The sequence below is a fragment of the Mus caroli genome, unplaced genomic scaffold (genome assembly GCF_978045245.1).
Source record: "Mus caroli unplaced genomic scaffold, Mus_caroli_1 scaffold_9, whole genome shotgun sequence".
Classification (NCBI taxonomy): Eukaryota; Metazoa; Chordata; class Mammalia; order Rodentia; family Muridae; genus Mus; species Mus caroli.
The window spans coordinates 23,841,101-23,861,316 of NW_028227264.1; the positions used below are offsets into that span (position 1 = coordinate 23,841,101).

Consider the following 20,216-nt stretch of genomic DNA (forward strand, 5'->3'; position numbering starts at 1 on the left):
CATCCAAGTCTTTCTTGTTTAACTCTTCCCCTGTGCACATGGACACAAACACACAAACACACAGAAGCCTTTACTTCTTGTTCCTGCCCTGTATGTCAGGAGTCAGAAGGTACAACAGAGCGATATAAGCCACAAACAGCATCTCATAGTGCCAAAATGCCGGTCTCAAATCTCTTGGCAAATGAGGCTGAGATTCCCTAAGAAAGCACCATAAAGGTGCACCATGACCATGCTACCAGGAAAGAGCCAGTATTTCCTCCCGAGTCAGTCCCTTTTCATGCTTTCCAGCCACAAATGATGTCAGATAGGGCAGTTTGGGTGTTCAGAGGGTCAACAAGTAAACCAGTGCAACTTTTGATTCCCAAAAGTATACGTGCCGGGCAGTAGTGGCACATGCCTTTAATCCCAGCACTTGGGAGGCAGAGGCGGGTGAATTTCTGAGTTCGAGGCCAGCCTGGTTTACAAAGTGAGTTCCAGGACAGCCAGGACTATACAGAGAAACCCTGTCTCAAAAAAACTAAAAAGAAAGAAAGAAAGAAAGAAAGGAAGGAAGGAAGGAAGGAAGGAAGGAAGGAAGGAAGGAAGAAAGAAAGAAAGAAAGAAAGAAAGAAAGAAAGAAAGAAAGAAAGAAAGAAAGAAAGAAAGAAAGAAAGAAAATGTGACCTCACTGACCATGGGAGTCAATCACCAAGGGTACTGTCTCCCAGTGCTCTCCTGCCAGCTAGAACGGTACAGCAAACAAAATGGTATGGGGCACTATCCTCAGATACTCCCCACCTCCTACTTCCTTTTCTCCAATCCAAAGCTATCCAACTTGACCCTCCCTTGAGAGCATCTCCCTATTAAATGGACCATCTCACTTTCTCAAGTTAGCCAAGTCTCTGGTAGCCCTGACTAATGAACCCGCCCCACATGATGTTAATATCACTGTCCCATTAGATGTTAATAAGACCAGATTGTTTTTCCTTTGTTTTTGTTTATTTTGGGAGGAGTGTGTGTACAGTGCTTCTATGTAGGCAAATCTGTCTTCAAGTAGCATCATACACTCAGAAAACCCATGTGAGGAGACTGAGGAGATATCTCAGGCATAGAAAGCCCAAGACAAAGCAAACAAAAACAACGAATATTTTATGTTATGAAGCTGAAGGGGGTTGGGCCTCTAATAATCATTATAAGTTAAAAGTACTATGAACTAACAACCCAGACTTTATCCTCCAACTCAGGAAGTCTGCTTCTAGAAAATGATCCTACTAGATACTTGTGTGTGTGTGTGTGTGTGTGTGTATAAAACCCATATCCAGGGGTTCTTCGTAGGTAGAGAGTTACAACAGTTCAACGCCATGGTATAAAATGCCACAGGGAAAGGCAAAGAGGAAACTCAATTCTAATGTAGAAATAATTCAAGATAGAATTAATATGACTAATTTTAAGCAAAGTACAACAATGCTGTGCTACCATTTGTATAAAACCAAAGGAGATTTGGAGTATTTCCCCTGTATGTACATGTTATGTTTAGAAGGGTCTGTCAGCAACTGGAAATTCCAGCTGTGTCCAAAAGGAGGGGAGACAGTGTTCAACAACAGCCACATTGAGTTTTCTCCGTGTTAAAATTAAAACTAATGTTAAAACAATACATTCAAAAGTTACGATATCTAAGCAGGGTCCGGCCTGGTTAGTACTTGGATGGGAGGCCACCTGGGAATACCAGGTGCTGTAGGCTTTTAAAGAAAAAAAGGTTATGATAGAAATATAATATATAAATGTTAAATCCTGCTTCACGCTTATTTAAAAGTATATTATAAGAGGCATGTCTTCCCACCAAAATATTTGCTACTAATGTCAACAAGAGAAAAAAATGGTGTAGAAGTCGCTATGGGAGAATTAGCCCTGTGAAGCTCTTGGGTTACTGAGAGAGAGGTGTTAACTCTAAGTGCATGCTTATCAGTATAACAGATGGCAAAGACCAGATGCACCCCCAGACCCAGGGTTTACAGCCCCATCATCCTGATCAACCCCTGAAGTTGTGGTGAGACTTCCTAATCATTCCTTCCTCAGAGACATGGTTCTTCCATGAGCTGAGGGGCAGGCGCGCATTGCCAGACCTGGCCTAGGTCCAGGTAAGGCTCTTAGTCAGAGAGCTTATTCTTAACTGCTATGAACGCTGCAAATAAAATGATTTTTAAAATAAAACTTTTTTAAAAAAAGAAATCATACAAGCAAAATTAACTACTAGTGGAGTCTAGTGTTGACGACAGAATAAAGGGAACGTGGACATGTTTATGAAAGCCATAGGCCCTGGCCACAAGATAGACGTTTCAGATCAACTCAAGACAGAAATGTCAAATGCGATGACTCAGACACATCGTGTGAACACAGCCACTAAGCCTTCCAAAGAATATCAGTAGAAAAGATGTGCAAATTTATTTCAGTTAGTGCTCGACACCATAAAGATCACTCAACAAGAGAGATGCGTAGTGAGGGCCTAGAGAGATTATTTCTGGTCTTCTTTTAGCGATTTCACAGAACGTAGTTTGAGAATTGAAGGTGGCTTGGGACCTAGCCCTCACAAATGTCATAGACCGACTCATCTCACTTTGACTAGACAGCCTTTCATGCCACCTGTTTGTTTTCGGCCATGAGCAGATAAAAGAGGCTTTGTGAGACAGGCAGAAGTTTCTGGAGCCGACTCTGAAGGAAAGAGACGAGATGGAGAGAAGATAAGAGTCCTCTGAACACAACTGCTCAGCACAAAAGAAAAGAAAAGAGAGGCCCAACTCCCACCCAAAGTCTGGAGCAGCAGGTGGAAGGAGCCAACCAGGATGACATCAAAGCCGTGTGTCATCTGGCCAATCATGCTCAAGGCACAACTCTAGAAGTTATAGTGAGAGGAACACCAAGATGGTGCTCAGAAAGAGTAAAGAAAGAGACAGGGGCTGGGAACATGACTCGGTGAAAAGCCCAGGTCCCGAAGGACTGAGGCCTAGATTCAGATCCACAACATCCACGCTGCTCACTGCTTCCCCTGATCCTAACACCAGCAAGCGGAGAGCGGCAGAGGAAGCTGGGACCTCAAGCAAGAGATCATGCTGAGAATAATCAAGAAAGTCATTGGATATCAACCGCTGACCTCCATATATATGGTGTGAGCCCACAGAACACACGCACACACATGCACACACACACACACACAAAATCAAAACCAAAGAATTTTTATAACTAAAAACAAACAAATAAAACAAAACTTAAATAAGGGTTAGGGTGTAGTCCAGCAGTATGGTGCTTGCCTAAAATTATATGTTCCTAGGACCACAAAACGATAAAGCAAACCAAAAAGAGTCAGTTAAATGACCACTATCATGTTATAGTTTCTTTGTTTGAAGCTCCACGCTACATTTTTCATTTAACAGATGCAATTTCAAAATTAAGGTATAGCGATGCTAAGGTTGTAAGCCCAGGTTATTCAATGGGGGATACATTACTTCAAAGCAGAATCACATTAAAATTCAGAGAACATGACTAAAGGTGTGTGACTCACAGGAGAGGCCTGACGTATTACTGCCTGATGGAGACCGACATTTATCTTCCTAGGCTTTGGTTACAAAGATAGCACACCTTAATCCCTTATGTGAGCGTGAATCAGGGGCACTAAAATCATTACCATGAACCAAACAGAATGACAATTGTGTAAAAGAGTGCCAGTACATTGGAAAAAAACTGCCACACTCAGAGGTAGGAAGGCCTGCTTAAGATCAATGAACATGCTTGCTGAGTGTGGTGGAACACACTTTAATCCTGGAACTGGGAAGGCAGAGGCAGAGAAAGCTGGATCTTTGGGAGTTCAAGGCCATCCTGGGTTATAAAGGTTCCGGGATAGACGGGGCTACATCATGAGACCCACTCAGAAGAGAGAGCGAGCGAGCGAGCGAGCGAGCGAGAGAGAGAGAGAGAGAGAGAGAGAGAGAAAGAAAGAAAGAAAGAAAGAAAGAAAGAAAGAAAGAAAGAAAGAAAGAAAGAAAGAAAGAAATCATTCTTTAGCAACTGGTTTGTGCTGCTCACCTAGCAGGGCTGTGTATGAAAGTGCTAAGCCTCCTCCAGGCCCCATCAGGTAAACCTTGTCATTCCTTCACTGTTTGCCCACCATGACCATCCTCCTCCTCCTCTTCCTCCTCCTCCTTCTCCTTCTCCTTTTCCTCCTTTCCCCACTCCTCCTCCCCCTCCTCCTCTCTCACCTTTTCTACATTGCCAGCTCCTCATTTTTCTTAGCTAACTATGAAGATTAGGCAAGCCAGGTAATATGCTAGAAAGGTCTCTATCTCCCCAAGAAAACAGTCAAACACAATATAAGCCTATTCTAACTGTTTAGTTTATAAGGTTTTGGAGACAATATGAAAATTGTTCAGTGATCTTAGAGACAGCCAGCCAGATGTGGTTGCTCATGCTCGTGATGTCAGCACTAGAGACTCTGAAGTGGGAGAGATTCTAAAGTTCTTGACCTGTTTGAACTATATAGTGAGCTCCAGAACAGTCTGGGCTACGGTAGGAAAACCTTTATAAAACGAAAAACAAAAGCAATCAACCTAAATAATCAAACAGTGTTCCCCACCCCACCCCACCCCACCCCACCCCCAGTTTATTTCAACTACTACTATCATGAACCACTTTTGTTCAAACCTATATTAGAAGATGCTAAGATGGCTACATTAAAAGTAGTTCTTTTCAAACACAGACCATTATAGAACTGGTCAAATGAGAAAATATTTGACTGGGTGGTGCCCACCCCCAAGTATTGCATGCACAACACAACCTCTACAGCTAAGGCTAAAGTGTCATAGAAAAGGAGGCAGAGCCATACTAAGAGCCAGAGGACCAGGATGTCTGCTGTGAGATTGCATGTTGTCTATATTACAGGGACGCTACAGTCATGAAATCACAACGATATGATAAGGGTGCCTGAGCCATAGTGACATACAAAATGATACCTCCAGTTGATATGTCAACATGGATCAGGGAAATCTCACCAGGCCCCACCCCTAGAGTATGAACTACAGGCAACTAATGATTGCTTGGAGAAGGAGACTTAGTCTTCCCCAGGGATGTGGCTCCTAAGTGGTTATCCAATATGAGGACATTAACCCTAAAAGCATACACAGATGAACAACACTAAATGGACTCAGCAAATTGTATTTAATACTTACATATGTGTGTGTACACTATGTGTGTATAACAATAATAAATGTAGAAAAGGGTCATGGATTTGACAGGGGTGGGACAGGAAAGGAGTTAGAAGGAGAAGGGAAACAATGTAAATAAAGCTCTCATAAATGAAATTCTTATATAAAAATTGTTTTAAAGTAGCTCTTTACACAAGAGGCCCTTATGTTTACATTCTAGACTAGTGGTTCTCAATCTGTGGGTCTCAACCCCTTTGAGTCAAAAGACCTTTTCACAGGGGTCACCTAAGACCATTGGAAAACACAAATATTCACATTACAGTTTGTAACAGCAACACTGTGACAACGCAGCAATGAAGACAATTTTATGGTTTGGGGTCACCACAAGAGCATACTGGTTGGATGTGTCCGTCATCCTGCAGAAAGGGAAGCAATCTGTTGATTCCCATGCTCCTCCCAGCCCAAGGCCCCCCGCACACTGTGAGCAGAGCAGGGCAGGGCAGGGGTACCCATGCCAAGGCTGGTGCCACAGCTGGATGAATTCCTCTGTACTTACTCAGAGGTCCAGACACTGGGACTTGAGGCTGTTGCTAACAATGGCTTGAGACTTCATAAACAGGTAGATTTCATTGCAAAGAAATTTTGAGTTTCTAAGTTCTCCCAAATAGATGGTCAGTAACATAGTTTTGCCAAATTCTTTATCAGAAAGAAAGAAAGAAAGAAAGAAAGAAAGAAAGAAAGAAAGAAGGAAGGAAGGAAGGAAGGAAGGAAGGAAGGAAGGAAAGAAAGAAAGAAAGAAAAAAAGAAAGAAAGAAAGAAAGAAAGGTAATATTTTAACAATTCAAGAGTAGACAATATAACAAAAACCTAATTTCTGAACAATTACTGTAAATGTGGCTGCTGGCTGGTGCCCCTCCTGTGAAATCTGTGCTAAGAAAACATTAAAAGTGTCTCACATGCCAACAGCAGTGGTTATAAGACCTGCCTTCCAGAGAGCATGTAGAGAGGCAACAGAAAGCATGGGATGCACTATAGGGAGAGGTAGCAGAAAAGAGAGAAAGGAGGGGCCCTTCCCAGAGAGGACTTCTGGGAGTACAGGAGTGTCTCTGTATGAGCCGTGGGATGAAGAGCCTGGAGGACTGAACCTGCATCCTGATCAACATGAGAAAGCTTTTAAAGGGGCTGGAGACATGTCACTATTAAGAGAGTGGGCTGGTCTTCCAAAGAACCAGGATTCAACTCCCAACGCCTACATGGCAGCTCCCAACTGTCTATAGCTCCAGTTCTGGGAGACCTGACAGCCTCTTACAGACATACATGTAAACAAAACACCAATGCACATAAAACAAAATCTAAAGAAAAGAAAAGAAAGAAAAGAAAAGAAAAGAAAAGAAAAGAAAAGAAAAGAAAAGAAAAGAAAAGAAAAGAAAAGAAAAGAAAAGAAAAGGGGATGGGGATAGGGGAGGGGAGGGGAGGGGAGGGGAGGGGAGGGGAGGTGTATTGGCTATTTTTGTGTCAACTTGACACAGCTGGAGTTATCACAGAGAAAGGAGCTTCAGTTGAGGAAATGCCTCCATGAGATCCAACTGTAAGGCATTTTCTCAATTAGTGATCAAGGGGGAAAGGCCCCTTGTGGGTGGGACCATCCCTGGGCTGGTAGTCTTGGGTTCTATAAGAGAGTAGGCTGAGCAAGCCAAGGGAGGCAAGCCAGTAAAGAACATCCCTCCATGGCCTCTGCATCGGCTCCTGCTTTCTGACCTGCTTGAGTTCCAGTCCTGACTTCCTTTGGTGATGAACAGCAGTATGGAAGTGTAAGCCGAATAAACCCTTTCCTCCCCAACTTGCTTCTTGGTCATGATGTTTGTGCAGGAATAGAAACCCTGACTAAGACAGGAGGGGAGGGGAGGGGAAGGGAGGGAAGGGGAGGGGAGGGGAGGGGAGGGGAGGGGAGGGGAGGGGAGGGGAGGGGAGGGGAGGGGAGGGGAGGGGAGGGGAGGGGAGGGGAGGGGAGGGAGGGAAGGGAAGGGAAGGGAAGGGAAGGGAAGGGAAGGGAAGGGAAGGGAAGGGAAGGGAAGGGAAGGGAAGGGAAGGGAAGGGAAGGGAAGGGAAGGGAAGGGAAGGGAAGCTTTTAAGGAGAACTTGATTTGGTAATTTTTTAAATCCCTCACAAAGACTCATGATAGGTATAAATAAAGTTTCTCGACTGACTGACCCAGGGCTGGAGAGGGAGATGGATCAGTTGGTAAAGTGATGTCTAGTGACTGGAAGAAGCTAGGTTCAGAGTCCTAGAATGCACATAAAAAGCACAAAGTGCACACAGAGTCCCAGCAACAGTGAGAAGGGGACAGAGAAAGGCGAATCCCTTGAGTGTGTTGGCTACTTAAATGCCTTGCCTACTTGCTGAAAGTTCCAGGCAAATGAGACCTTGTCTCAAATAAAAGATGTGAGGTACTTTGGTAAACATACATGAGGTTGTCTGTACCCGTCCATGTGCACCTATACACAAACACACACAGACACAGGCAGACAGACAGACACACATACAGACACACACACAGTGATCAAAAAGGAGAATAGAGGTTCAGTGCTTGCTCCACATTTAAGCCTCAATACTGAAAAAATAAAAAGGGGGGAAGGGAGTGGAGAGACAACAGACCAGAGGGAGAGAAATCCACTTATCTACCCATGTCATGTTCTCCAGTGAAAACGCCCAGCTGACAACTCAGCTGCTAAGTACTTATTTCTCTGCTTGGCAGAGGCATAGCATTGGTGCTCCAAGAAACGACCCCCACTTAAGCGTCAGTAAAGAACACATCAAAAGAAGTTAAATTCAAACCTCTTAAATGGGCTTATTCAATAAGGACACAAGAGATCTAAACTTGCACTGGAAGCATCTCTCAACAAACACATATTGCCTACAAAGAAGAATTTCCCTTTCAAATCAAGCATGACAGACACAAGCTTTGATACTCTACTCGCCGGGCCTGATAAGAACTGAGTCACACACATATTGGAATTGGGATCTGTAGTGTAGAGATGATAACTTCTGCCCTGAGGGCCCAGGTTCACATATTTCGAGCAGACAAAACGTTAGATTATTATGATGATGTGAGAAACCAAAGAACAATCAAGAACCAATCCTTAAGGCTATCAGTCTTCTATTCTCCCCTGGCCCTGAGCGACAGAAACCCAAGAGGCTTTAAAACCTATGACACTTTTAAATACAAACTCTGTAATTAGAATGATCAGCCCCTATCGTTCTCTGCCCATGTGCCTGCCTGACTATATTGCAGTAAGACCTGTCTCAGTTACAGCATAAGTGTGTCTCTGTGGCCTGCTGTCTGTGCAGTCATGAAGACTGGATGCACAGGTCTTCCTGACAACCTTTACAAAATCTCAACTTCCTGCCCCCTCAGTTTGTTCCTGTCAGAGGTGAAGAGTGAGATTCTGTGGCCAAAACATATTTACTTCCTCTAAAGGAGGAACAGAAAATGAAAAAAATGTCTTTCAAGAAAAAAAAAATGTACAGAGAAACTGAAATCTCATTAACTGACATTAACGGACAAGGGACGACGGCCTATTTAATGCGTTCCTATAGATGCTTCTGAGCTCACACTCAGTGTACCGATAGAAGGCATCTCAGAGCAAAGAAGCGATGTTCTTAAAAATGACATCATCTCATCAGCATACTACCCTAGAATGGTAACACTAGAAACTTTACACCATTAGAGAGCTCCACCGGCCAGAAAAAGAACAAGAACCTGTCTGACACAGACACTTCTAGGCTTTTGCTACATATGCATGGATTTAAATTTAAAAGAAAGAAAGCTAAAAGTGGTGTCTTGCTCCTTTTATTTCATTTCATAAGTTTTTTTTAAATGCTAAGTGTGGTACCTTCTAATTCTGCTTCATATTTTTATAGAACATGGAGCAAAAATGGAAGCATTTACACTCTATTCCTTTTTTTTTTTTTTGCATGTAATAAATTAGATTTGACCAGATTTTCTTTCTCACACAGAAGTCATGCCTCCAGGCTTATCTCAATAACCATTTGTAAGCAGCCTCCCTTATCAACAGATTGAGCAGCTAAGATACATCCACCAAGTAAGACCATACCAACAGGGTGAATTATTTAAATTATTTAACACTCAGGTGCAATTAGCCATGCAGACCTTCCAATTCACTGTTCAGAAGGCAATATTGAAACAGATGCAGAAAATACTCTGTTGATTTTGCAGAATAAACAACCTCAAAACACTGTCGAAACTAAACTAGTTTGATTTAAAAAAAATAACAATATACAATATAAAGGTATAGCCCTACTTAGAGCTCAGCTAGCACACAGTAGGTGGGAGGAAAAGCAGCATCGAATTTGAACAATCGACTGCCCTATAATCAGCACAAGAAATGACAACTTTAAGTCACACTAAAGACTTGTTTGATGTGAAACAACTCACATAGCAGATATTCACGGCCATTGCCACACAAATACAGAAACAGTCTCTTTCCTCATCACACAAATGGCCTCCTGATCTGAATTTAGCTCCATAATTAAAGCATTGGTTGCTGAAATGTTTCTCATACAAGTTATTAAATACATTTTTTATTCTAGGATACTACACCACCTACCCCACCCGCCTGATATATTCTCTCTGTCTGATACATATATATTTATCAGAAAGGATATATGACTGTGTGTATATATCCTTTAAGTTTCTTTCTTTTACAACCCTGGATGCTGAGTAAATTCCATTATCTTTTCAGTCTATATCAGTAAAGTAGGATGCCACTTGTTTCTGTGCTAAAAAGGTTTGAAGACAGAGTCTCACGCATGCTAGGACAATGATTTCTCTACCACTGAGCCACAATCCCAGCCACAATTCCTTTCTACTATTTTACTAATACGTTGTGTCATCTCAAGACAGAGAGGACTTTTAGCAAAGCTCAATAACTGAACTTTTCTCAAGTCTCAATTTGTACAAAGGATAGAATCAGGTGGTGGATATGTGTGTCTTTAATCCCAAGTCAAGAGGCAGAGGCAGTAAGATCTCTGTTGGGTACCAAGCCAGCTTGGTCTACAGAGCTAGTTCCAGAACACCCAGGGCAACACAAAGAAACCTTGTCTTGGAAACAAACAAACAAACAAACAAAAAAGAATCAATATTTTCTTCCCACCAATCCTTTAATATGAGCCAATATATTAAAGAAAATACACTAATCTGGAAAGACGTTTTTACTTTAACTCTATGCACTACTGTGTGAAAAACAGAGATCTAGCCAGGCAGTAGTGGCACACACCTTTAATCCCAATCCTACACTTGGAGGCAGTGGATCTCCAAGTTTGGGGTCAGCATGATCTACAGAGTAAATTCTAGGATACACAGGGCTACACAGAGAAAGCCTGTGGAAGAAGGAAGAGGAGAGAAGGAGAGGAGGAGGAGGAGGAAAAAGAGGAAAGAAGAAGAGAGAAGAGGAAAGAGAAAAGAAAGGAAAAACAAAGCAAAGCAAATCAGAAATCTAAACAAAGCAGAAAAATCTTAGGACTGTTAGCCTATAGTATCATTTTCTCTGGTCCTCACCTTTTCAAATAGTAAGAGATGCCTCTGGACAAGTTACTAAGTATCTCTTTGTGCTAGTTTATTTTGAAAGAAACATAACCAGTGGATGTGGGAGTACACATGAGGAGGCTGAAGCAAGAGAACTGTGAGTTCAAGGGCAACCTAGGCTACATTTGTGTTTGAAGCTACCTTGAACTACACAGTAAAACACTGTCTCAAAACAAGAAGTAATAATACAGAAAATTCAAGATTACAGAAGATTCTGATAGAATCACAAACAAGCTATTAATAGGGCATGCTCTGTCACCCATCTCTAGGACAGCAATGTGGTTAACAACGGTGGTATACCATGTATCTGTGACTTTATCTCCTCCATTCACTCACACTTAATCATGGGTTTGTTTGTGCACCACCATCTGTGTACAGTTTATCTCTCTAGATTATGAACTCACTTTATGAGGCTAAAGACTGATGTTTGGTGGTTTTGTAGACACAACATTCACTGATTCGACAATAAATGTTGATCATGTAACTACACCCTAATACTGAAGAATCCAAGAGTCTAGTGGTTGTTCAGTCCCACGAGGCTGTTGTTTCAGCCCGGCTTCTGTGGAAGCAGATTCCAACAGATATTCTGGCAAGTAAATGCAACCAGAAGAGTGAATCTTCCTTCTTCCAATGTCCTTATAAAGGTCTCCAGCAGAATGTGTGACTTGCTTTGTCCCAGGCTGACTTTAAACTCAGAGACCTTGCCTCAGTCTCCTGGGATTAAAGGCATATACTACCTTGGCTGAGCCTAAGCTTTTCAAGGCCACTATGCCTCAAGATCTCCATGCCAAGATCCAGGTCACACACTTGTCTCTTCCAGCCTCAAGATCTAGATCACAGGTGAGCTCTCCAATTCTGGATTGTAGTTCATTCCAGATATAGTCAGGTTATATTCCAAGTTGACAACCAGGAATAGCATCACAAGCCAGCACCCAAGTTCATGTTTCCTGACTTTGCTGGCTTCTAAGGCACCTAGAGCCTGTGTACTCTTTCAGGACCCAAAGTGGAATTGTTACACTATTGCTATGTATACACTAGAACGGACTCCAGCAGTTGTTACAATTAGCAGAGCTCTCAGTTATCGCTCCTTCTAGGCTAAAGATCCCGGGAGCTCCTCTGGAACAAAACCTAGACTTTCACATTTCAACACTGTTAAAAGCCAGTAGCAACTACTTAAGAAACCAAAGACACTGCTTAAATGAAGATTCCCATGACTATCTATCCATGAGACTCCAAGGGTGCGACTGTGACATACCATATAAAGTTACGTCTCATAAATTTTCTATTCTGCTCTATCTACCATAAATCACAGGTGTCTTATCTATGACAACACATAATTGCTAAGAGTAAAATACCATGAACTGAAGAGATGGTTCAGTGGTTAAGAGTGCTTGCTGCTCTTGCAGGGGAGCCATGTTTAATCCCTAGTATCTACATGTTGACTCACAACCATCTCTAAGTCCAGATCCAGGAGATTCTAAATCTCTTCTGACCTCCTAGACACAAGTGGTTCACAGACATACGTACAGACAAAACATCCATATTCATAAAACTTAAATTAAGCAAAACCAAAAAGCAGAGTTTACTCCAGAGCTACCTCTCAATGACTGCAGGATTAATTAAATGGACAAGTACATCTTCCCTCCTCCACTACTCACTTCCTAGACCCTCAGGATACTGATTGGATAATTTATAAAAGGGAGATGAAATAAAACTAATAAAACTGAAGCCTGTTGGTTTCTTTTGTCAGGTTGAGTATCATTAGGATAAAAATAATAATAGTATTTCTTTTTTTTTTATATTTAGATTTTAGAATTGGCTATAATGAGAAACACGACAACAGAGATGGCTAGAAAACATATGGGGAAAGTCTTACTTGGGCTTTTCCTTAAAACTAGCCACTCTCAGAAATCAATTCCTGTCCTCCTCAGGACCTTCCATCACTGTCTCCCAGTCTTCTGTTTTCTCCTATTTTCTGGGAGACTCGAAGCATACCATCACAGTGTTAACTACAGTAAACAATTTCCCACGCATATATCCATACTCCCCTCACGCTACCACTTCAACGAGTAGGCATTATTTTTAGACTTTTTTTTTTCTTTTAGCCCTTCTATTCATTTGGGACAATGCTCATGCTTTGTAACCAGCAGTATGGTAAAGCTCGGTTCCACCAAGATATTGTTTCCTAAGAAACAAAAGACAATCAATCTGGAGAGTGGGCTCCGCGGTGCTCCGTGGTTAGTGAGTGCTTGTTGCTTAAGGAGAGGACCTGAGTTCGACTCCCACTGGGCAGCTTGCAACCATCTCTAATTCCAGTCCTAGGGGATCCAGCAGCTTCTTCTGACTTTGGAAGGAACCAAGCACAATTATGATGCACAGACATACATCTAGGCAAAGCATGCACACATATAAATTAGTAATAAATAAATCTAAAAACAAACATACAAACAAACAAAAAAAAAAAAAAAAAGGAAGAGAAGGAAAAGACAGACAAAGCAGGCTTGATGGCATACAGCTTCAATCCCAGTGCCCTGAGGCAAATGTGGGAAGATTTCCGTGAGTTCCAGGTCAGCCTGGTCTACATAGAGTTCCAGGCTAGAGCTACGAATCTGAGATCCTGTCTCAAAAAGAAGAAGGGGAGGATGGGGAAGAGTAGAAGAAGGAAGGAAGGAAGGAAGGAAGGAAGGAAGGAAGGAAGGAAGGAAGGAAGGAAGGAATGGGAGGGTAAAGTGGCCATCACATACTTGAACACCTTTTCACAATTCCCAAAATCATAGTTCGAAACTTCCCTTCCACAAAGAGCAAATATCAGTATTTCCATTTTTTCCGAAGGGGAAATCCAGGTGAAGGTGACCCAGTAACTCCTACAAGATGATATATTAGACTGCAGGCTTCACTTTTCTAATTCCAAGTCCATGGGCACAGTGTCTCTTCCAGTAAAGACTAGCAAGTGCTGTCTTTAATTCAGCACACAGAAACTACACTAGCCACCCCACTCTCCCCAGGACCATGTTCTTATTTGCATGGGCTTATAGCTGCTTCTGCCCACTGTCTCTGCAGCATCATCCACACACTGACAAAAACTAAATCTATGAATTCTACTGGCTGCTCTACTTAAGACAATCCACAAACAGAAATGACAATAAACTAGTGTTCACCGTCACTTTTATTCTGGCCATCACTCAGTTTCATTTGTAATCCACCTGACTCAAAGGAGATAATTAGCTCTGCTCATAAAAGGCTGAGTCCAGTGAGATTGTTCAGAGGGTAAAGGTACCTGACAACCTGACTTCAACCCCCAGGACCCATATAAAGATGAAGAGGAAGAAGTAACTCCAAAGATGTTTTCTAACTGTCATGCATGTAATATGGTGTGCCACTTTTACAACCTCTCTGCTCTCTCTCTGTCTCTCTCTTCCTTCTCTTTACACACACACACACACACACACACACACACACACAGAGAGAGAGAGAGAGAGAGAGAGAGAGAGAGAGAGAGAGAGAGAGAGAAACTAACAATAACATTTAAAAGGAACGTTAACTTCATTCCTTTTTGTTTCTGCCAAATAAGAATTAGCAAACTCTTTAATAGTCAAGACAGAGGAGGCAGGGAAGTCAGTGGAAAAGGAGCAAGGAAGGCTACCGGGCTGAGCCAGCATCAGTAACAGACAGCAACTCTTAGATACTCTACCCCAGCAGTGGCTTCCCTCATCAGGGACTGCCCTTGATCCTAAACGAAGGTCCTGGATTATTTGTTGGGAGTAAACCAGCACCCTCCAGGATAACCAAAAAGAACTTATTAGACAACATTTCTATATTCCCATAGAAATGTTTTCAAAAATTCCTAAGTCTATGCTACACCCCTAAGACATGGTCTCTGGCAGAAGAAGGTCTTCTTCATAGGAGCCACTTAAATGTTAATTACATGTTAATTAACCCCCCCCAAACTGTCATAAATTTTAGCTACAAAATTGTAGCTCAGGCTGCAAAGGCATTTAAAGCTCCTGTCTCCTCCCTACCATTGTATATCCACCTATAGAAGGTATCAATTGATTCACTACTGCTTTGTTCTGCTTTCCCCACTTTTTCAATCAATCAATCAATCAATCAATCGTTTTCAGTAGAAAAAAAAAAAAGGAGCTGAACCGCCAGTAAGAATACAGTAATGAGCTGGGCGTGGTGGTGCACGCCTTTAATCCCAGCACTCGGGAGGCAGAGGCAGGCGGATTTCTGAGTTTGTGGCCAGCGTGGTCTACAAAGTGAGTTCCAGGTCAGCCAGGGCTACACGAAAAAACAAAAACAAAAACAAACAAAACAAAACAAAACAAAACAAAAAAGAATACAGTAATGGTTGAGTCGTAGTGGCACACACCTTTAATCCCAGAATGCCTGACGCAGAGGTGGGTGCATCTCTGTGAGTTGGAGGCCAACTTGGCCTACAGGGAGAGTCTTAGGACAACCAGGACTACACAGAGAAACCCTTCATTACCCGTCTCCTCCCCCAAAATCTAGTAACAAGGAACTGGGAGAAGGCAAAGTCAATAAAGAGACAGCCAAGAAAGCACAAAGACCTGAGTTCAGATTCCTCCGCACTTCCCTAAAATCCCAGAGCACTCTCATCTGTAACCTGAGCACTGGAGGGAGGGCCTGCAGCTCACTGGCCAGCCAGTCTAGCCAATCAGTGAGCCAGGTTCGGTGAGAGGGAGGGGAAAAAAAGGATGGCTAGGAGCAGAGCAGGAAAGCTTGTAACTGTAACAACTCGAGCTGGTCTCTGGCCTCCCATGCAACCACACCAAAGGCACATGCGCACTACGGGACACTCCTTTTTTGCCCAATGCTTCTTTCACCTTTTCAAGCACACCTGCTGTCTACTTGTTCAAACATTCAAAGCAGTTCCCACAAACTAAGTTTTTGTTGTTGTTTTCCTTTCTACTAACCCTGTCACACACTTTTTAATTTCCAGCTGCACTGGAAACCAAGTGTCCAGTGAAAGACATCTGTCTGGTGACCTTTACAACTGCTGTGTACCCCGATGACTTCTTTTAAGGATCTAGCATTGATTATATTGGAGGAAAAGGAAAACAAACAAACACCCTCAAAGCACTCTCATAAAGCCCTCATATCCATAATATACAATTCAAACTCAACACCCATCACACCACACTGTGCTGTGTATTCAAATTAACTAGGTACATGTAAGGTGAAATTAATTTTAATCACTCACATCATTCCCGTACTCTAAACCACATAATAAAAATTCCCATTGTAAATAAGACTGTTACCCAAGCACCAGGAGGGAAATACAAATTCAACTCCAGCCTGAGCTACATAGATGGATGGACCCTGTCTCTTTCACTGTGACGGACAGGTGGTAATTACAAGAATGATTCTATACAACCTTAATCCCTCCTGATTTTATCCTTACAATTCAATGTTGTTGGTTTTTTTTTTTTTCCAGAATACACACTGGGAAATAGTTATGTAACCCATGCATATATAAAATGGTTTACATCGTAAATACAAAGTATACTGAAATAAATGTTTTTACTCAGTGAATCAAAATTACACCGTTACAACGAGAAGATACTATGTATTTTATGAGCATATATTATGTAAGTTTATATGTAAATTGTTGAATAATTTGTTAGCCTGAGATTATATGCATCAGAGACACAAAATGATCAGTTCATATAAAAAGCTAATTTCAGGTTTGTTTGGTTTTTTTTTTTTTTTTCAGTTTTTTGCAAAGTGCTAAGCACAGGTTTCATTTTGACTTCTCCTTAACATTCCGAATTAAGCTACCTGCTATGACTCGTAAGAGGGGAAATAAAAAAAACGGAGGTACAGATGACGGTAAACATAAGACAACTTTCTTATCTAAGGAGTGTCAATCTCAAATCTCAGAATAAAAAAACTTTGGTTTTTTTACTGTAAGCAAGAAAGGATGGAAATCACAGGGCCGGCAAGCTTAGACGTCATTGTTCTCTGGTTTACAAAACTTCTATTTCGGACTAGCATCCTTTCTCACATCTGGCTACAACTCAGGTCTTCTAATTACTTCCACGTCTAAACGGACTGCATGTAGCTACAAGTAAAGGCCAAACTTTGGTCTTGTCTTTCGAACTTAAGATGCGTTTAACCACTAGAGGTCCCCCCTTGGCCAGTTTTGCAGGCTCACTATTTTGCTGCACTTGAAACTTTCCGGCTCTCTACTCGAGTCAGTGTTTTTCTAAAAACTTGCGCAAAAATCCACGCAACCGAGGTAGCCAGTACAGAGCTTCCCGGGCTCCCCACACCAATAAAGGCATCGTAACCAACCACCTACGAAAATTGAAATGAAAATTCAACGCACTCATCCCAAGCGACGCACCTCCCCCCCACACACACACACACACTCAAACCGGTTTCTTATTTCTCCTCTCAGTTTCCCTTAACTTAGAACAATTCTTTAACATCTATTTTTGTTCCTGGGCACTTTGGATGATCTTAAATGCATGCTTTTGGCGGTAGCCCCAAGGTGGCAAAGGAGCGGGCCAAGGGATGCAGAAGGCGGGGGGGATGGGCCCAGCAAACTGCGCCCGAGAAAGTTGCATAAGGAAAGAGACTCCGTTTTTCGGGTCCCCCACCTAAAAAAACAAAAAAAACAAAAAGAAAAATAAATCAGCGGGGAAAGGAGAGGAAAAGGAAGCTGGGAGGTGGCTGCAGGAGGACAGAGAAGGAAAACCAAAGCGACGTTTACCTTCGTGTCCCCGTGGAAGGGTGGGGCAAGAGCCCTGACCCACGCGACCGGGCAGTGCGGCTGGATCTCCCACCCCGGTTGGGTCGGAGCGCGGACGGACAGACAGACACCACGGCCGGACGCGAAGAAAGCCGCCACGCTGGTCAACTTTCTCTCACGGCCCCGCGGTGGGCCGTGATCGGATCAGATCCGATCGTGAGGTTCGGGTCCTAGAAACCCCCACACACATGCACTTTTTTTGCCTTTTGGATTTTTTTTTTCCTTTTCTCTTTTTCCCTGTTTCTATTCTCCCAAAAAGGCGATTAAAGTTTTCCCTCCGCCAGTGCGCCCCTGGCCCCGCCGCTCTCAAGTTTGCCTCCTCCTCCGGCCGGCGGCTGGCTGGCTGGCGGGGCGCGCGGCGGATGCCTCCGCTCCTGCGCTTCCCGATCCCCACCCCCGCCGGCCTCTACTTCCCCCGCCCCGCCGCCGCTGCGCGAGGCCGGCCCCGCCGGGCCCAGGACGCGAGCATGGACCAGACAGTAGCCCATGAGCGCAGATCGGCGCACGCACGGTGGCGAGGCGGACCCGGGCCGCCGGCCTCGGCCACCCGGGGCGGCGATAAACAAGTTGCAGGCTCCACGGCCCCCGCCGCAGCCCGCCACCGCCTCGCCTCGCTCGCACGCCCGCGCCCGCACTGGCGGCGCTGCGCGGAGAAGATCGCCGCGACGGTGCGGGTGCCCGGCCCGGCCCCGCGTCCTCCTCCCCGCGGGGACGGCAGTGTCGAGCCCGCGCCGCCGCGTTCCCTAAAAGCACTTTCCTGCCTCTAGCAGGAGGAAAAAAAAAAAAAAATCCAGCGGAGGCTTTATTTCTTTCTTCTTCTTCTTTTTTTTTTTTTTTTTCCGTGCAACTTTCCCAAAATGGCGGAAATTGGAGGCGATCTCTAGGAAATTCTCCCACAGTCGGCGGCGGGGAGCGGGGAGGTGGCGAGAGGGGAGAGCACACACGCAAACTCTCGGCCGCCGGCCCCGCCGCGGCTCGGGTGTGCGTGCGGGTGCGGGTGCGTGTGCGCGGTGCGAGTCGCGGAGGGAGGCCTCTCGGCGCGCGCTCACACTCACACCGACACACACTCACCGACACACAGACACAGAGACACACACTCACACACACTCACACACACACACACACACACACACGGCCGCGCCAGCGAGACGCGCCTCTGCCACATTCAACCAGTCGGTTCTCCGCAGCCGAGCTGGCTGGCGAGCAAAGTGGCCCGGCCTCTTTTCCCACTGCCTCGGTCTCCCGTACTTGGACTTGTCGCGCTCGCCCGCCCGCCCGCTCGCTCGCTCGCCCGCCCGCTCGCTCACCCGGTGCGCGCTCGGCACAAAGGCCACACGGGCGGAGGGGGCCGCAGGGGCGGCGCGCCGGGGCTCGCGTCCTCCCGCCGCCGCACCGATCGTGCCCGCGGTCCCCTCCCGAAGCCGCCCCCTCCCCCCCTTAGGCTCAGGCCGACCGCGCTCGGCGCCCCCGGGGAGGCTGCGGCTCCGCCGCGTTTTTCCCCCACCGCCGCCCCGGACTCTCAGCCCCGCGGTGCCGCGCTCCTCCCCCCCCCCCCTCACCGCCGCCACCCAGCACCCGGTGTCAAAAAAGCGACCAAAGTGACAAGCTCCGGGCGGGGGGGGGAGGGGGCCCACACGCATCCCGCTGCCTGCGCGCGGGCGACGGCCCGACGCGGCCGCCTTGGCCGGCTCCCTTCCGCACGGCCCCCCACACCCTTCCCCGTGTGCGCGCAAAGGAGGAAAAAATACAAGTCTCTCCTCCCCCCATTTTTTCCTTTCTCTTTTCTCGCTCTTTTGTTCCTCTTTCGCACTCGCACTCACTACTTCAGAGTGAGATGCCCACAGACTCCCCCTCCAGCCGCTTCCGAGTCACTTGCCCACTTTTTTCCCCGGGATTAAGTTTTCTCCTCTTTCCCAGAGGCGCAGAGAAGTGGGGGAGAAACCCCTTCTTTCCTTCCCCTCCCCTGATCTCTTTCCCAAGACGAGGGTGCGCTTCCTTCCCTCTCTCGGTCTCAGAACTTTCATCCTCACCCAGAAAAAAAATCAATGAATGGCTCTGGCGCAGGCTGATCTGCAGATTAATTAGAGATTAGATCTGATCAAGCGCTCCTTACCCCCAAATTTTCTCTCTTTTTTTTTCTCCGTCTCACGAGTAGTCCTGACAAATGGTCCAGGGCTGCGGGCGCAGTGCGCATGTGCGCGTAGAGTCAGGGCTGGGGAGAGGGGAAACTGCGCTGGTGCCGGTGCCGCCGCCGCCGCCGCCGCTGCCGAGGAGGCTCGCACTGCCTTCCCTCTGACTGCTGCTGCGCCTTCGCCGCTGGAAAGCCGCGATTGAGCGTCTCGGCCGCCTCGGCCGCCCGCACACAACTGCTTCAGGTGCATCTCTCCGCGATCCTTGTCGCTCCTCCGAGCTGCTTCAAAGAACGGCCCGAACAAATGTGAAAGACCGAGAAGGTTATAGATTTCTTTGTCTGCTTTTGCACTTTACTTTTTTTCTACAGCAATTTGCAGAGCAGCGAATCCACCATGTGCTGCTTAAACGTGTGCATTCAGCCATTAAAGAGTGGGCCCTGGACTTACACCACTGCTACCAGGGGCTAGATCCATGCCACAGGTCAAGAATAAAATAGGAAATAAAGTTCTACGCTTGCACGGAGTTTCA

At 45.1% G+C, this 20,216-nt stretch overlaps 1 protein-coding gene across 4 annotated transcripts in view; it reads right to left on the minus strand.

Moving 5' to 3' along the window:
* L3mbtl3 (L3MBTL histone methyl-lysine binding protein 3) overlaps positions 1 to 19,738 on the minus strand; it is a 98,142-nt gene extending 78,404 nt beyond the window's left edge. For 2 of the 4 annotated variants that reach the window (XM_021173942.3, XM_029482882.2), the window contains exon 1: positions 17,517 to 17,916. The gene's annotated coding sequence lies outside the window, so the exon portion shown is untranslated. Of the gene's footprint in view, positions 1 to 17,516; positions 17,917 to 18,862; positions 18,983 to 19,668 lie in introns of those variants that run through there. The other 2 variants (XM_029482883.2, XM_021173941.2) reach the window with 2 other exon arrangements.
* Between the last annotated feature and the right edge of the window lie 478 nt (positions 19,739 to 20,216).